A 13,549-nucleotide genomic window follows, 5' to 3' on the forward strand; every position below is an offset into this window, starting at 1 on the left:
ATAGAGCATAGCCACTAACAAATATAATCATGGATCTATGTCATAGTATACATCAGTAGGACTATGGACACATGACATACAAAGAAGTGTCTAGATAGCCCTCAAAGTACATAAATGATACATAACTCCAACGTAGCTTAGCAAGGATGCCATATAAGAGTGAGATGTCCCTAATCGAGGGTCTTCGACATAACCCTGATGGTACAGATGTACACCGTGCGAATAGATGAGATGAGGTCGAGCATGGTAAAAATCGCCTGATTACCAGCCATTGAGGTAAACCAGTAATAGATGCGAGTTAATCCGCCAATGAGGAAAATGGACCCCAAGGTACCTAGTACAGTCCACTAAGTGTGAATAGATGAGCTGATGTCGAATGCTAGTGAACTCGATCAATCAGGAGCCAATGATGAAAACCCATTGTCGATCGCGAACAAGTCTACCACTGAGGTCTGCAAGATCCGAGGTACTACTGGTTTCTAGATCAAGCTCCTGGATAATGAGTTGAAATTGATAGGAGAAGATTCATTGAAGGAGGTCCTTAATCTCTCCCCCTTCAATGGACACAAAACGGACCAGGATGATGTGATGAATGGATGAAGTCATGAAGCGGTGAAGTAAAACTGACACAAGGATGGCCAACTCAAAAATTTCAAGTGGCTACTACAGATGGCCAACATAGGCTGAGACTTCCCTTGAACACATAGAGGCATGACATAAGAGTGAATTGGTAGCATGACTAGTGAGCACTAGGTGATATCATGAAATGATGCAGGTGGCATAGAAGCACGCTCTGTATGACTGGAAGAATAACCAGTCGGAGTAGTAAAGAGACTAATATGGATGGTACGGCTCGTAGGCAAGCTAAAACCCAACAGTAAGATAATGGGATAGACAGATGTCGTGTTCAAGGGAGATGCAACTAACACTGCCATTTTTATGACTAATGGAAAAATATGTTCCCCCCCTTCTCTTTTTTATAAGTTCCTTTTTTGTAAAGTTGTCCCCCAAGACCGAAAAAGAGATAAAAGTATACAAGGGGGAACCCCCTAGCCAAAGTAGACTAGGGTATTCCTTTTTTGTAACTAGTCTATCCCAGTCTAGAAAAGAGTTAAACTTATACTGGGTGGATGACACTTCAGGTACTTTAACAAGCGTGAAGTAGACAAGTTAACTCGGTATTATTTTCTAAATTAAGGAGTCTGAAAAGATCTTAAAGAAAACTCCTCGTGGAGGAACCAGTGGTATAGAGGGTAGCAACTAGTTCGAGTAACATTGTAACTTCTCATGACATAACGAGGACAAGAGGCTAGCTAATAGGACCACTCATTGCAACAGTTCCTCCAAGAAAGGGTAAAAACCAAGTGAAAGGAGATGTTAGGCCAAGCAGATGATGACAATGGAAGAGAGAAACCAAGACTCATCATGCAAAAGTAGGCTAATAAAAAATGGAAATCACAAGGGATAAAAGTGATGGAATCATCCTAGGGTAAATCCAGAAATATGACGAAGAAGAGGACATGAGGCTCAAATTCTAGGTCATGGTGGGTCAGAAGGAGGAATTCCAAAGAGTAAAAAAAGACTACATGGACACCATCTAAGAAAGAAGGTGCTAACTAGGGAATCCATGATTGGGTAAGCTCTACCGCCAAGCTACGACATGCATAAAGGAGATTGGCTAAAGTTGCAACTTGACGGGGTTAGACCTAAGGCATAATGATGGCACTAATGGTCAAAATGCAACAGTTATGGTGATATATGACCCACCCCTTATGCCAAGAAGAGGAAGCATACCTTAGGCACAATGGATGTCCCAATAGAAACACCACCCTATCTTGTAAAAACCATATAGAAAGGCTAGACCTTGTTTAAATCACATAATGAAAGAAATAAACATGGAGGAGGTAAAAAAAATATCATTTGTTTTTTTTGTTTTTTGTTTTTGTTTTTGTTTTTTTTGGTTTTTTTTTTTTAATATAGTTTTTTGGATTTTTGGCATACATAAGACATGACAATACTCACATATCACACCAAACCAAAAATTTAGAGATAAGGGATCATACTTCTATGTATAATATGTACAAGCATAACACAGCGTAATAGTTCACACTAAGGTGTGCCCACAACTAGGCACAGGCCAAGGGTTTCTATACAAAAATGCATGGAGGTTAAATGTACCAAATGGCTCATTAATGTGGGGCCATGCCAAATAAATTTAAACTTCCAAATCCAAAAAGGTTGACCATGCTAGGCATAGTCTAACATAACCGCACTCTCAAAATCAACCTGAGGACATAAGGGAGGATCAAGACATAAATAAGGTACAAGACACTCGTCAACAAGTGATAAGGAGTTCGAAAATTCATTAACAAGTTCAACATTAAAATCCCAAGACTTGACTTGGTCCATGGGAGTGGATTACAATGAAGGCTGAGGAGATGTCCCCTCAGTTGATTCAAGATTTAAAGTTCTAGATTCCACTTGTTCCATATCAGGGAGATTAGAGGCATGAAGAGGCGTAACCTCCCTAAGGTTATCAATGGATGATCCATGACCTCTGGTGGGCTCTAGTATTGCAGCAATAATGTTGCAACTCCTGTGACTTCCTTCTTTACTCTTATCAACCCGGTAGTTCGTAACAAACTTGGAAGCGACGGTGCTAAATGCACAAGTACTAGCTCTTGCCGCAGCTGTCACTTGGTCAGCTCGCACAAGTCCGCTAGGAACTTAAGCCAAATTCTATGAGCTCTAAGAAGAAGCTTTCTAACTGATGGATGGAAGCTAACTCAAAGGAGGCTAATCTACTTGCAGAAAGAAACTGAAAAGCTGAAAGGAAAAGCAAACCCTAGCAATCCCTAATTTTACCAGCTAATCCTACTGATGCAAGAAAGAGGACGAAAGCTACTGAAAGAGATGCCATTGACTTATAAGAAGGTGAAATGCATGTGTCTAAGCTACTTCTATAGTAAAATATGAAAAAAAAAAAAAAACAACAACAACATCTTTTTGTATTTTTTGAGTAAAGTGTCAGAATTGTCACGCATGTGCTTTAACTGGTTTTTTACTGTGAAGAGGTGGATTGATGAGAGGAAATGCTTGCAGGAGGTTTGGAAGGTTAGAAGAGGGCCTAAAGGGTCCCTAGTACCCTCCCAAGAGTTTCACAGAGTTCGGCTATCAAGAAACCACTTTTGTGAGCTTCTACAGGAAGTCTGCAGGAGTTCTACAGGATGTTCTGAAATTTCTATAGGATGTTCTGTAATTTTCTACAGGATGTTCACAAATGGGATTTTGGAGGGTGGATGGAGAGAGAAAGGTGGAGAAGTGAGTATGAGAGTAGGATAAAGGTGTGAGGAGGTCCAGGACTTGGTGGATGGAGCTGAGGAGCGATGAGGATGGTTGGATTTGTTCAAGGAGGAGTAGAGCAATGTTACACAAAAACCAGGGCTACACGAGTGAATGAGGCAAACGTGAGGCAAGAATCCGAGTTAGGGGATGGATCAAATGGGATTGATGGAGTATGGGTAGATGGAGAGGTATTACAAGTGCTCTGCAAGTTATTTATCAAACTGAACAAACAATGACTTGGAAAACCAATGACCTAGCTATTTTACTCTAATCTGACCTAAGTAACAGCAACGGAAATGAACAAAAGTTTATTTGCAATGAAAGCACGTGAAAGGGATATGAAAACTAAGCAATCATGAACCTGAACATGTAACCACAAATGGTATCAATTTCTGCAAATGAGAATCTAACACTAATGTTTGCATGGTGAGGCAAAGACAATGTTTTTGTTGGCAACAAGGTCACCTTTGTCCCAACTCATGATCCTACCGAGGGAGAGGTGAGATCAGAGCTGCTTGATGGCCTTTTTCTGAATATATTCCTTGTTATTAACCTATCAACTCAATCTGAACATAAAAATCCCTTCTAGTCATCAACAATGACCTAGGTAACCAGCAAGATTTTAATCTACTTAACAGAAATTATTTTGCAAAGACATAAAAAACAAATAACAGTACACAAAGGAAGCCTTGGCACTTGGGTTGGGCCCAACCCCAAGAGCTATAGGCTCCTAAGAGAAACTCAAAATTGATGCCAAATAAAGCTGCCCTTCATTACTCAAAAATAACCATGTCACAAGAAAGTGATACAGCAGTAGCTACGAAAATGAGTTGAGAAACTAGCAGCACTATGGTGCAAAATACATATGTTCAAAAAGTAACCTATGAAGGTTGAAAGCCTTCCTATTTATGCACTATGAGGGTCCTCAACAGCCCTCCTTAACTCAAGGGGCTCGGCTGCTCAAACTGCCAGTAAACAGTCACTTTTCACAAAGTTGCTCGACTGCCTTTAGGATTCATTTTGGTGGCATGCTGAGCTCCGAGTTGAGGGTGGAGATTTCGACGAAGGGCCATTTAATGCAAGAGACACCCTTCCTATGAATCCTCACCCTTGTTCCTTCATGCTTGGCTATCATCTGGCTCACAATTGCTTGGCCTTGTTCCAAAATTTGTCCAAAAAACCTAAAATAACCACGTATTAGCCTTCTTGGTAAAGTCACCACCCTCATTCGTTCAAATAACATAAATATACTAAAAAAACATGCATAAACTATGAAAAATGGTGGATTGATGAAGAACAGTAGGCAAAATGATCCCAATAAGTTACCCATTTTTGGGGCTCATCATCATCCCCCTGCTAAATGGGTTGCTCATCCTCTGAGCAACTCATCATCTCTGCTAGCTCAAGCAACTAATCTAGCTCATCATCCTTGATAGCTTTGACTGCCTCTCTCACGTCCCAGGCCTCCGCAGTGATGTCTTCTTCCTGGTCGTGAAATCCTGCTTTACTTTCCACTTCCTCCCACTATTTGTTTTCCTCCTCTTCCTTAATTCCTTCTAGCAATCCCAAAAGCAAGGGAGGACTGAATTTCAGGCTGATCCAATTGGCCTGCAGATTTTGCATTGACTGTTTGTAGAGGGGTACCCTTGCTAAGGCCCCCCTCATCCCGTTGGGAGAGTGGTATTCTCTTATCTTCAAGCTGTGGGGTAGTGTGTTCCACCGCCTGGTGCAGGCATGAAGGCAGTTATCCCCCAACAGTCTCTCCATGTCCTCAAAGTGGGCAATAGCTTGAGCCTGTCGCTCAATGTAATCTGGTAAATCCTGAGGGCTGTTGGCTAAGTACTAGTGGGCACTTATCAATGCTGAGGGATCCTCCATCTCTGCTCTGATCATCAATGGCTCACTAAGTTCCCTGTTCATAATATTTCGGACCTCTGCTGCTCTTTTTTCTTCATGATTCATCCAAGAGGCCATGGCCATAAGTTGTACATCTCCTAGCACAATGTTGGGATCCCACGAATTCATATTTGGAAGGGCTAAGTTGTGCAAATAAAACTTTGATAATTTAGCCCTGTCCTTTGATCAACTACTGTCGCACAAAGCCACAAACTGATGATAGTTTTGAAATGGAGTAGTGCCCCTTTGTCCAAGGTGTTAATCTAGAGCTGCAACCATTGATCTTTGAGGTACAAGGCGTATGACTTGGCAGGCTACCTACACTGTATAGCCTCTATTTCCCAGCTGGCCATGCAGGCCAGTGGGGCTTCTTTATCATGTACCTATTGCATTAGAGATTGTATCTCGTCTGCTGCCTACAACTCCTCCTGTAACTGTTCTGTTAGTGTCTCAATTTCATCCTGCAACCCATCTCTTCTCTGCTGTTTATCAAGGGTTTCTTTCTCTGTTGTGGGCTCCTCCTGTTGTTGTTGTTCTCCCAAGATGTGGGGCCTGTCTTCCTTATATTGTCCCTATAGCTGTAGTTGTTGTCTCAGCAGCTCGTTTTCTTCCTGTAGCTTGACCCTCTGACAACTTTCCACATGTTTTACCATAGCCAATTCTTTCCTTGACTCCTTGAGTTGTTCCTCTACGGGGCCTATATCTGCCACACCCTTGGACTTGGTGATCCTCATCCAAGTGCAAGTCATAATTCTTTCTTCTTCCAGCGCAAAGAATAATGGCACCGCAAATTTTTGAGGAATTATTTTCCCAGCCTCTAACAGGTTATAGTATGAGCCCAAACTGGGCTAAGGGCTAGGCTCCACTATTTGATCTGTCCTTTCTTCTTATTGTGGTTATTTGACCGCTTTTTCCTCCAATTTCTCGGCCTCTTTTAGCTTAGCCCGAGTTTCGTATAGAGATTTCTCAGCTTCCTGTAGAACTGTCTTGGAGTCCATTGTCTTCAGTCTTTCTCTCCAGGTGGAAGTCTTTGGGCTTCCTCTTTCATAGGTGATGGAAATATTTGAAGGAGACCCTTCTTTTGGTTTAGGGGTTGTGTCCTCGATGATAATTGGCTCTTTTGACTGTGGCTGGGGTCTGCCTACTTTGATTCGAGTGCTCCTTCTTGCCTTAAAATACATGGAAGGCTCCCTTTTTCGCTTCCCTTTTTGCTTTGGAGATGTGCTTAAGGCAGCTAGCACAGCTGCTGCCTCCCTGGCCAAAATCTCAGGTGATTTCTCCTTTTGCTGCTCTGTTTCCATGCTTCCTGTAGAAAGTCCTGTGTCGACTGTTTTCATGCTTCCTGTAGAAACTGTTCCAACTGTTTCAGTCTGCTTGGCTGGATGTGTCTTTCCTTTTAATTTCTGTGTGGTTTCCTTGGTTGTGCCCTCCTTTGTTTGGACTTTTTCAAACCTCTCTGCTCTATTCTGAAATCGTTTCTCCCTGGGTGTTTGTGCCATTGTTCCTCCCATAGTTTTAGTCCCAGCAACTTGGTCTTTCCCTTGTTTTTCTTCTTGTTCTTTCTATGGTGGTCTATCCTGTGTTTCTTTACCACTACTTTCTCTCCTACCTCAGTGTGTTCCCTTTCTTGACTACTGGATGAGGTGAGTTCCTCGGCCAAAATTCGAATATCGTCATCCCTGGACATGTTGCGGAAAATCTCCCAGGAGAGAGGGACAGTGTAGGTGTGGAGGGCATCTTCCACTAAAATCTTGATTGGCCCATGATGGGCTAGCTAATCCAATGTCCCTTCCTTCAATTTTGTGCCACATTCAATTAATGATTGCAAAAGGAAATAAGGGAGCTTAACTTCTTTTCTGGAGGTAAATCCATCCCATGTCTGAGTTCACTCAGCAACTGGAAATGATAGCCGTAGAAAATACTGAACCGCCCCTCACAAGTAATGTATTTCATGATTTGGAAACAGACTTCGCTCCACAATGGATGTAAGCTGGCTCTCCAGACCCCATTCTTATCTTCTGCAAACTGTCCCTCGGGTAGGAAGAATTCTTTCTTGGCTTTTTGGCCCAATGCCCTCTCCTCTTTCCTCCAAGGTATCCCCAATGGCAGATCAGTAACTCGACTAATGAGTCCAGGGGTAAGCTTTAGGGTCAACCCTCTGAAATTCACAGTGGCCATTGTCTTTGATTTAGGTTGCATGGACATTAAGAATTCCTCCGTTATCTCATCTTCATGACCCTGAATTTTCTCACAAAAGGTCATCCAATTGGCACAGGTGAAGAGGTTCACCACCCCGGGATGTTCACGCAATTTTCTGGAATCCGAGGGTTCCTTCCTGATAAACCCCCTTGGCATAGTGAGAGTGCTCTGTTTTATGCTCTAAGCAGAGAGGGATTGTGGTTTTATGGTTTCCTGCTTTGAACCTCAGGACAGGATCTCTAAGGTGTTTATTTTTTAACTTACACCAATTCCCTGGTTCCAATGCTTTTGCTGCCCAAAACTCGGTTGTCCGTGTATAAAAGGAAGAATTAGGTTTCCATAGACAGAGTGCAGAGCTCAATTTTCATCCCCAGCATACATAAAACCATGTAAAATTCACATTCTCCATACACAGGTTAGCCCTCACAGTGCTTTATCTTCCCTACAGGAGGAATGTTCTTAACAGGAACGGTGGAGGAGAATTTTGATGAAAAATCAATTGAGAAATTCCGTGAAACACACAGGTAAACTACTATTTTCAACTCATAGGTAGACTTGTCTCTAACCCTCAAATTGAAGACAACTCAATTCACCACTTTTTTCAAAATATACCATGCATGGAAGAGTGTTTTTGAGCTGACCTCTCTCGGAACTCTAAATTTGACGAAGAAAAGTTCAGGCTTCTCTGCTCTGGAAGGCTATGTCGTACTTCTTGTAGAACTCTTGCCGGCTTCTGGAGGATGTCACTGCACTTCTGAACGAGCCTGGTACGCAGTAGAATTTTGAAACAGGTCGAAAAGCTCAGTGGAGGATGACGAGTTAACAAATTTCAGAGGTAGAGGACGGGTACTTCGGCTGAGGACATTGCAAGTGAAAATGAACAGTGGGTGGTGAGAGTCTTTAGCCAATTATTTTTTAACTGCAGTGCAATTCGTGGTGAGGGAGTGAGGTGGCCAGACCGAACTGTTAATCCAACATCACAGCCATCATTTTTCTGCGTGTCTCTAACCGCCATCACCTCGCCTCGGCCATTAACCGCCGCCACCACTACCAGTCCAGCTGATTTTCCCTAACTGGACACTCCACGCGTGTTGGCTGCACGTCTCGACGGAAAATTTGAACGTAACAGGGCTTGTTCAGATCCCACGAGGCTTTGTAACTAGCTGAGGGTGGCCAATTTGACTGGCCACCGATCCCGTTCAATCCAAACCATTTTCACAGCCATGCAGTTTTTGAGATATAGTTTAAGCAATTGACAAATGAGGTTAGACACTTACCTGTGTGGTCATCGACATGTTATGCAGATCTCGGGTCTTGGAACCATTGCTTCGCTTGTTGCTGCCTCATGCATGGGTGTTAGAACCCATTCCTCCATTCGTTGATGTTGTATGCACGACTTTGGAACCCAATTCTTCAGTTCGCAACGCTGCATGCACAGGTTCTAGTGGGTTGCAGCCGTCGAGGATGTTTTCATGTCCAGGAGGAGTCTTTTTACACGTTCCCTTTGTTGATTTCGGTGACCCCTGCCTCTAGAGTATGTCTTCCAGAGGGATCATCCACTATAGGATCCTGTAGGATGTCCTGTAGCTACTTCTCCTCCTGGGATGCAGGCTAAACAAGCAGGGCTATATTCACTGATGAAGAGTCTAGATCGAGCTTGAACAGGTAGAGTGTGTGAGCCTTTACTGCTTGACTTGTCACTTGAAATTTTTTTTTTCCATCTGAAGAAAACATGGTTCCTTGTATGACTGTGCAGGAACACATAACCAGGTGGGTGCAATGGAGGTGGAAAGAGATGAAACAGGGGTGACATACGGTGATGGATGGAATAGAGGGGTGGTTGTAGGCCTAACCAACATATTCCAAGCTTCAGATCCCCTTTCAAAATCGAATTTGGCCCGCCCGAAGGTTCTACCGGATGTTTCCTGTAAAAATACAGAACTTCCTGTAGGAGGTGGAATCTCGACCCGAATGTGATCAAATCCTAGGAAAGGCGAGTGGCCATGGAGGAAGTGTCTGTAAGGATGTTCTGTAGCCTGGTACAGACCCCTGCCCTCGTTTTGCGTGACCCTCTTTACCTGCAATGTATTCCCTGCAACCTGCAATTATTTTACAGAGATTAGGCCTGTTTTTTTCTTTTTTTCTTTTTTCTTCTTCTCTCTCTTTTTTTTTTTTTTTTGAGAGAGAGAGAGACAACCGGGGTGCCTCCATGAGGTTTTCACCCCTACTATCTGCCCTAGGCACCTCGGAGAGGTTTTCACCCAAGGATCTGTTTATTCCATTTCTTTATTTTTCTAGAGACAGTTGGGGCGCCTCCATGAGGTTTTCACCCTCGTTCTCTACCTTGGGCGCCTCAGAGAGGTTTTCACCCAAGGATCTTGTTATTCCTGTATTATTTTATTTTTTTGATGATCAAGGTGTGGGTGGAATAGAGGCACAGCCCTGCTCCACCACCAGCACTTATTTTTCCAAAGTTTCAGAGAACTCCTGCCTCAAAAGGGGTTTCCTGTAGATTTTCAATCAATGCCCATTGACAAGCATGGGGATGGCTTCTTCATCAATGGTCCTGATAAGGACTGAACCATTGTCATTGCATTTTTCCACTTTATATGATCCTAACCATCTTGTCCTCAGCTTCCCTTTGAAATCCTTGTATCTTGAGTCATACAGCAGTGCCCAATCGCCTGGTTGGAATTTCTTTTCATTAAGGTGTCGGTCATGGCATATCTTCCCCTGGAGTTGAACTACTTCTGAGTGAAGGAGGGCCTGCATTCTCTATTCATCTAATCCATTCAGCTGCAGAAATATTTCACATTGAGCATGGCTAAGATCTAATTCCAGCTGAGCTGCCACCCTCAATGTGTTGTACTCGAACTCTATGGACAGCAAAGCTTTCTTCCTACAAACCAGCTCATAAGGTGTGAAACCTGTTGTAATCTTCCAAGTGGTGTTGTAGGCCTAGGTGGCCTCAACCAGGCGATCTACCCAATCCTTTCTGCTGCTTCTCACCACCTTAGTCAAAATCCCTTCCAATGCTCTATTAGTGACTTCCACCTGCCCATTTGCTTGTGGATGATATGGGGTGGAAGTCATGTGCTTGATCTTGTGATGAGCGAGCAAGTCTTCAATCAGGTTAGAGGTGAACTGGCTTGATTGGTGACTAACTCTCTTGGGTAGCCAAACTTGTAGAAGATATTTTCCCTTAAGAACTCATCCACCTTTTCTTGTGTTGCTGCTTTGATTGCCTTTGTTTCTGCGCACTTTGTCAGGTAGTCAGTGCACACAATGATGTAAGACCTTTGCTTTGAAGGAGGGTTGATAGGACCCACAAAATCCATGCCCCACTTCTCAAATGGCTCAAAGGTTGCTTGAGGCTGGACAGGCATTTCATCCCTTGGATTCGGTTTCCCCATCCTCTGACATCGATCACACTGGATGATGTATCTTCTGACATCTTGATGAAGAGTAGGCCAATAGTAGCCTGCCTGTAGAATTTTGAAGGCAGTCCTTTTTGCTGCAAAGTGGCCTCCATAGGGCCCGTCGTGACAGGTTAGGAGGATGTCAAAGACTTCCTCCTCCCTAACTTAATGCCTCAAGATCTGATCTGGGCCAAGTTTAAATAGGTTGCCCCCGATCCAAGTGAAGGGGGCACTCTTCCTCACAATTTTGCTCTTCTCCTTTGAGGACAGATGCAAAGGGAATTTTGCTAAGACCAAGTAATTGGCTATATTAGAAAACCATGGAGAGAGTACTGATATAGCAAACAGGTGTTCATATTGCATCTGGTCATCCACTGTCCCTTCTTCACTTGCAGGCAAATCCAATCTGGACAGGAAGTCAGCAACAACATTTTCCTTACCTGGCTTGTTGACAATAGTCAAATCAAATTGCTGCAACAAAAGTAACCATCTAATGATACGAGCATTTACATCAGGCTTATTCATTAAATGTCTAATCACAGTATGGTCAGTGTGTACAAATGTTTGATAACCAATGATGTAGTGTCTGAACTTGTTTAGGGAATGGACTACAACCAGAAACTCTTTCTCCGTTACAGTATATTTCATCTTTGCCTTGGACAGGTTTTTGCTGATGAAGTATATGGCATAGGGTAGTTTCTCCTCAACTTGTCCTAGGGCTGCCCCTATGGCTTTTTTCGAGGCATCGATGTGGATGTGGAAAGGTAGGGCCCAGTTTGGACCTCTCAAGATCGAGGCGGATACCAGCTTAAATTTCAACTCATCTAGAGCCCCTTGATAGTCGTCAGTCCATTTAAATTCAACATCTTTCCATAAGAGGCCAAAAAATGGCGAGGCTAGCTTACTGAAATCTTTAATGAATATTTTATAATATCCTGCTAAGCCTAGGAAACTCTCAACATCTCTTACCTTTTGAGGAGGTGGGACCTTTTGGATGATAGCAATCTTGTTAGGATCCACCTGTAATCCTTGCTGAGAAATTGTATGACCTAGCACAGTCCCTTCAGTTATCAGGAATTCACATTTTTCGAGACTGAGGAATAGGTTTATCTAAATGCACTTGGTTAAAACTTTTCCCAGGTTAGTCAATGCTTCTTGGAAGTTGGACCCATAAGGAGTAAAGTCATCCATATAGATTTCTACCGAATTGTGGACCAACTCAGAAAATATGCTCAATACCGCTCTTTGGAAAGTGGCAGGAGTGTTGCATAGCCCAAAGGGAAGGACTCGGTAGGCAAAGGTACCCCATGGACAAGTGAAGGTGGTTTTATCTTGGTCCTCCGGGCTGATTTGGATCTGATTATACCCGCTGAACCTATCTAGGAAAGAGAAGAACTTCTTCCCTGCCAGTCCATCCAACACTTGATCTATGAAAGGCAAAGGGAATGGTCTTTCTTGGTGGTTTTGTTAAGTTCTCGGTAATCTACACAGATTCTCCATTCCCATTTTTCTTGGGCACAAGCACTAAAGGTGAGACTCACTCACTGTCGGAGATGGGGTAGATGAATCCTGCATCCAACAATTTTTGCAATTCTTCTTTAACAATGTCTTTAAGGGCTGGATTCATTCTCCTCTAAGGCTACCTGACTGGTTTACAATCTTCTTTAATGTAAATGTGATGGGTATAGACCTAAGGGTGGAATCCTTTCATCTCCTTATAGCTCCAAGCGAAAGCATCCAGATGATTGTTCAGTAAGCTACACAACTCCTTCTCCTGGGAGGGAGATAGGGAGGAGTTGATCTTTAAGGTTCTTTCGGGGCCAAATTCCACATTCTTAACTCTAGGAGAGGTCGGATCAATCACACAGAGGTCCACTGAAGTGCTGGCTTGGGTACCTTCTACCAACTCCTCTAAGGATAGTGCACTGGGAGGTGGATTTTGAATCAAATTCTCAATCAAGGCATCCTCAGTTTGAGGGCCTCCCCTGGTGGTTTCTACTGTGCATAATGGTGTAGAGTAGACCTCATCCTCATCTCCCTCTTCCAACCAGAGTGGTAAGTCATGTTCTAGCAGAGGTTGGGCAGGAGGGTATAGGACTAGCTGTTTGGACATAGGCCCATTCTTGATGGTTATGCTTCCAGCTTGACAATTGATGTAAGCATCCACAGTAGCTAACCAAGTCCTTCCCAAAATGAGGGGGTATCCAGTGAGCTTTGCCTTTGGCTGAAGGACCAAGAAGTCTGCAGGGTACTCCCAAGAGTCAACAGAGACCAAGACATCTTCCACAATCCCTTCGGGAGTCACGGTGGAGCGGTCTGCTAACTGCAGTACTGTCGAGGTCTTCCTTAAGGAACTCTAAAGGTTGAGTTTAAGCATAGTGTCCCTGGTCATCACATTAATGGTAGCCCCTAGACCAATCAAGGTATGGGGGATTATGGTGCCATTGATGTGGACATCAACTACAGGACTCCCAAGGTCCAAATACTTTGGACAGATTACTTGCCCCAACATTAGATCAGACAGTTGTCTGATGACATTGATAGTCGAGCCATCTCTCTTTCGCCTACCTGGGTACCTGAAACACTTCTCTTTGATCAATTTTTTGTATATTGGTACATCTTTCATGGCCTGGAGAAGTGGTATTTTCACACACAACTGTTTACGTTCTCCCAGAAGTTCAGTATCCTCT

This window comes from Pinus tabuliformis, chromosome 5_2, assembly GCF_031772625.1.
Source record: "Pinus tabuliformis cultivar Carrire ecotype Pingquan chromosome 5_2, CPIR1, whole genome shotgun sequence".
Taxonomy (NCBI): domain Eukaryota; kingdom Viridiplantae; phylum Streptophyta; class Pinopsida; order Pinales; family Pinaceae; genus Pinus; species Pinus tabuliformis.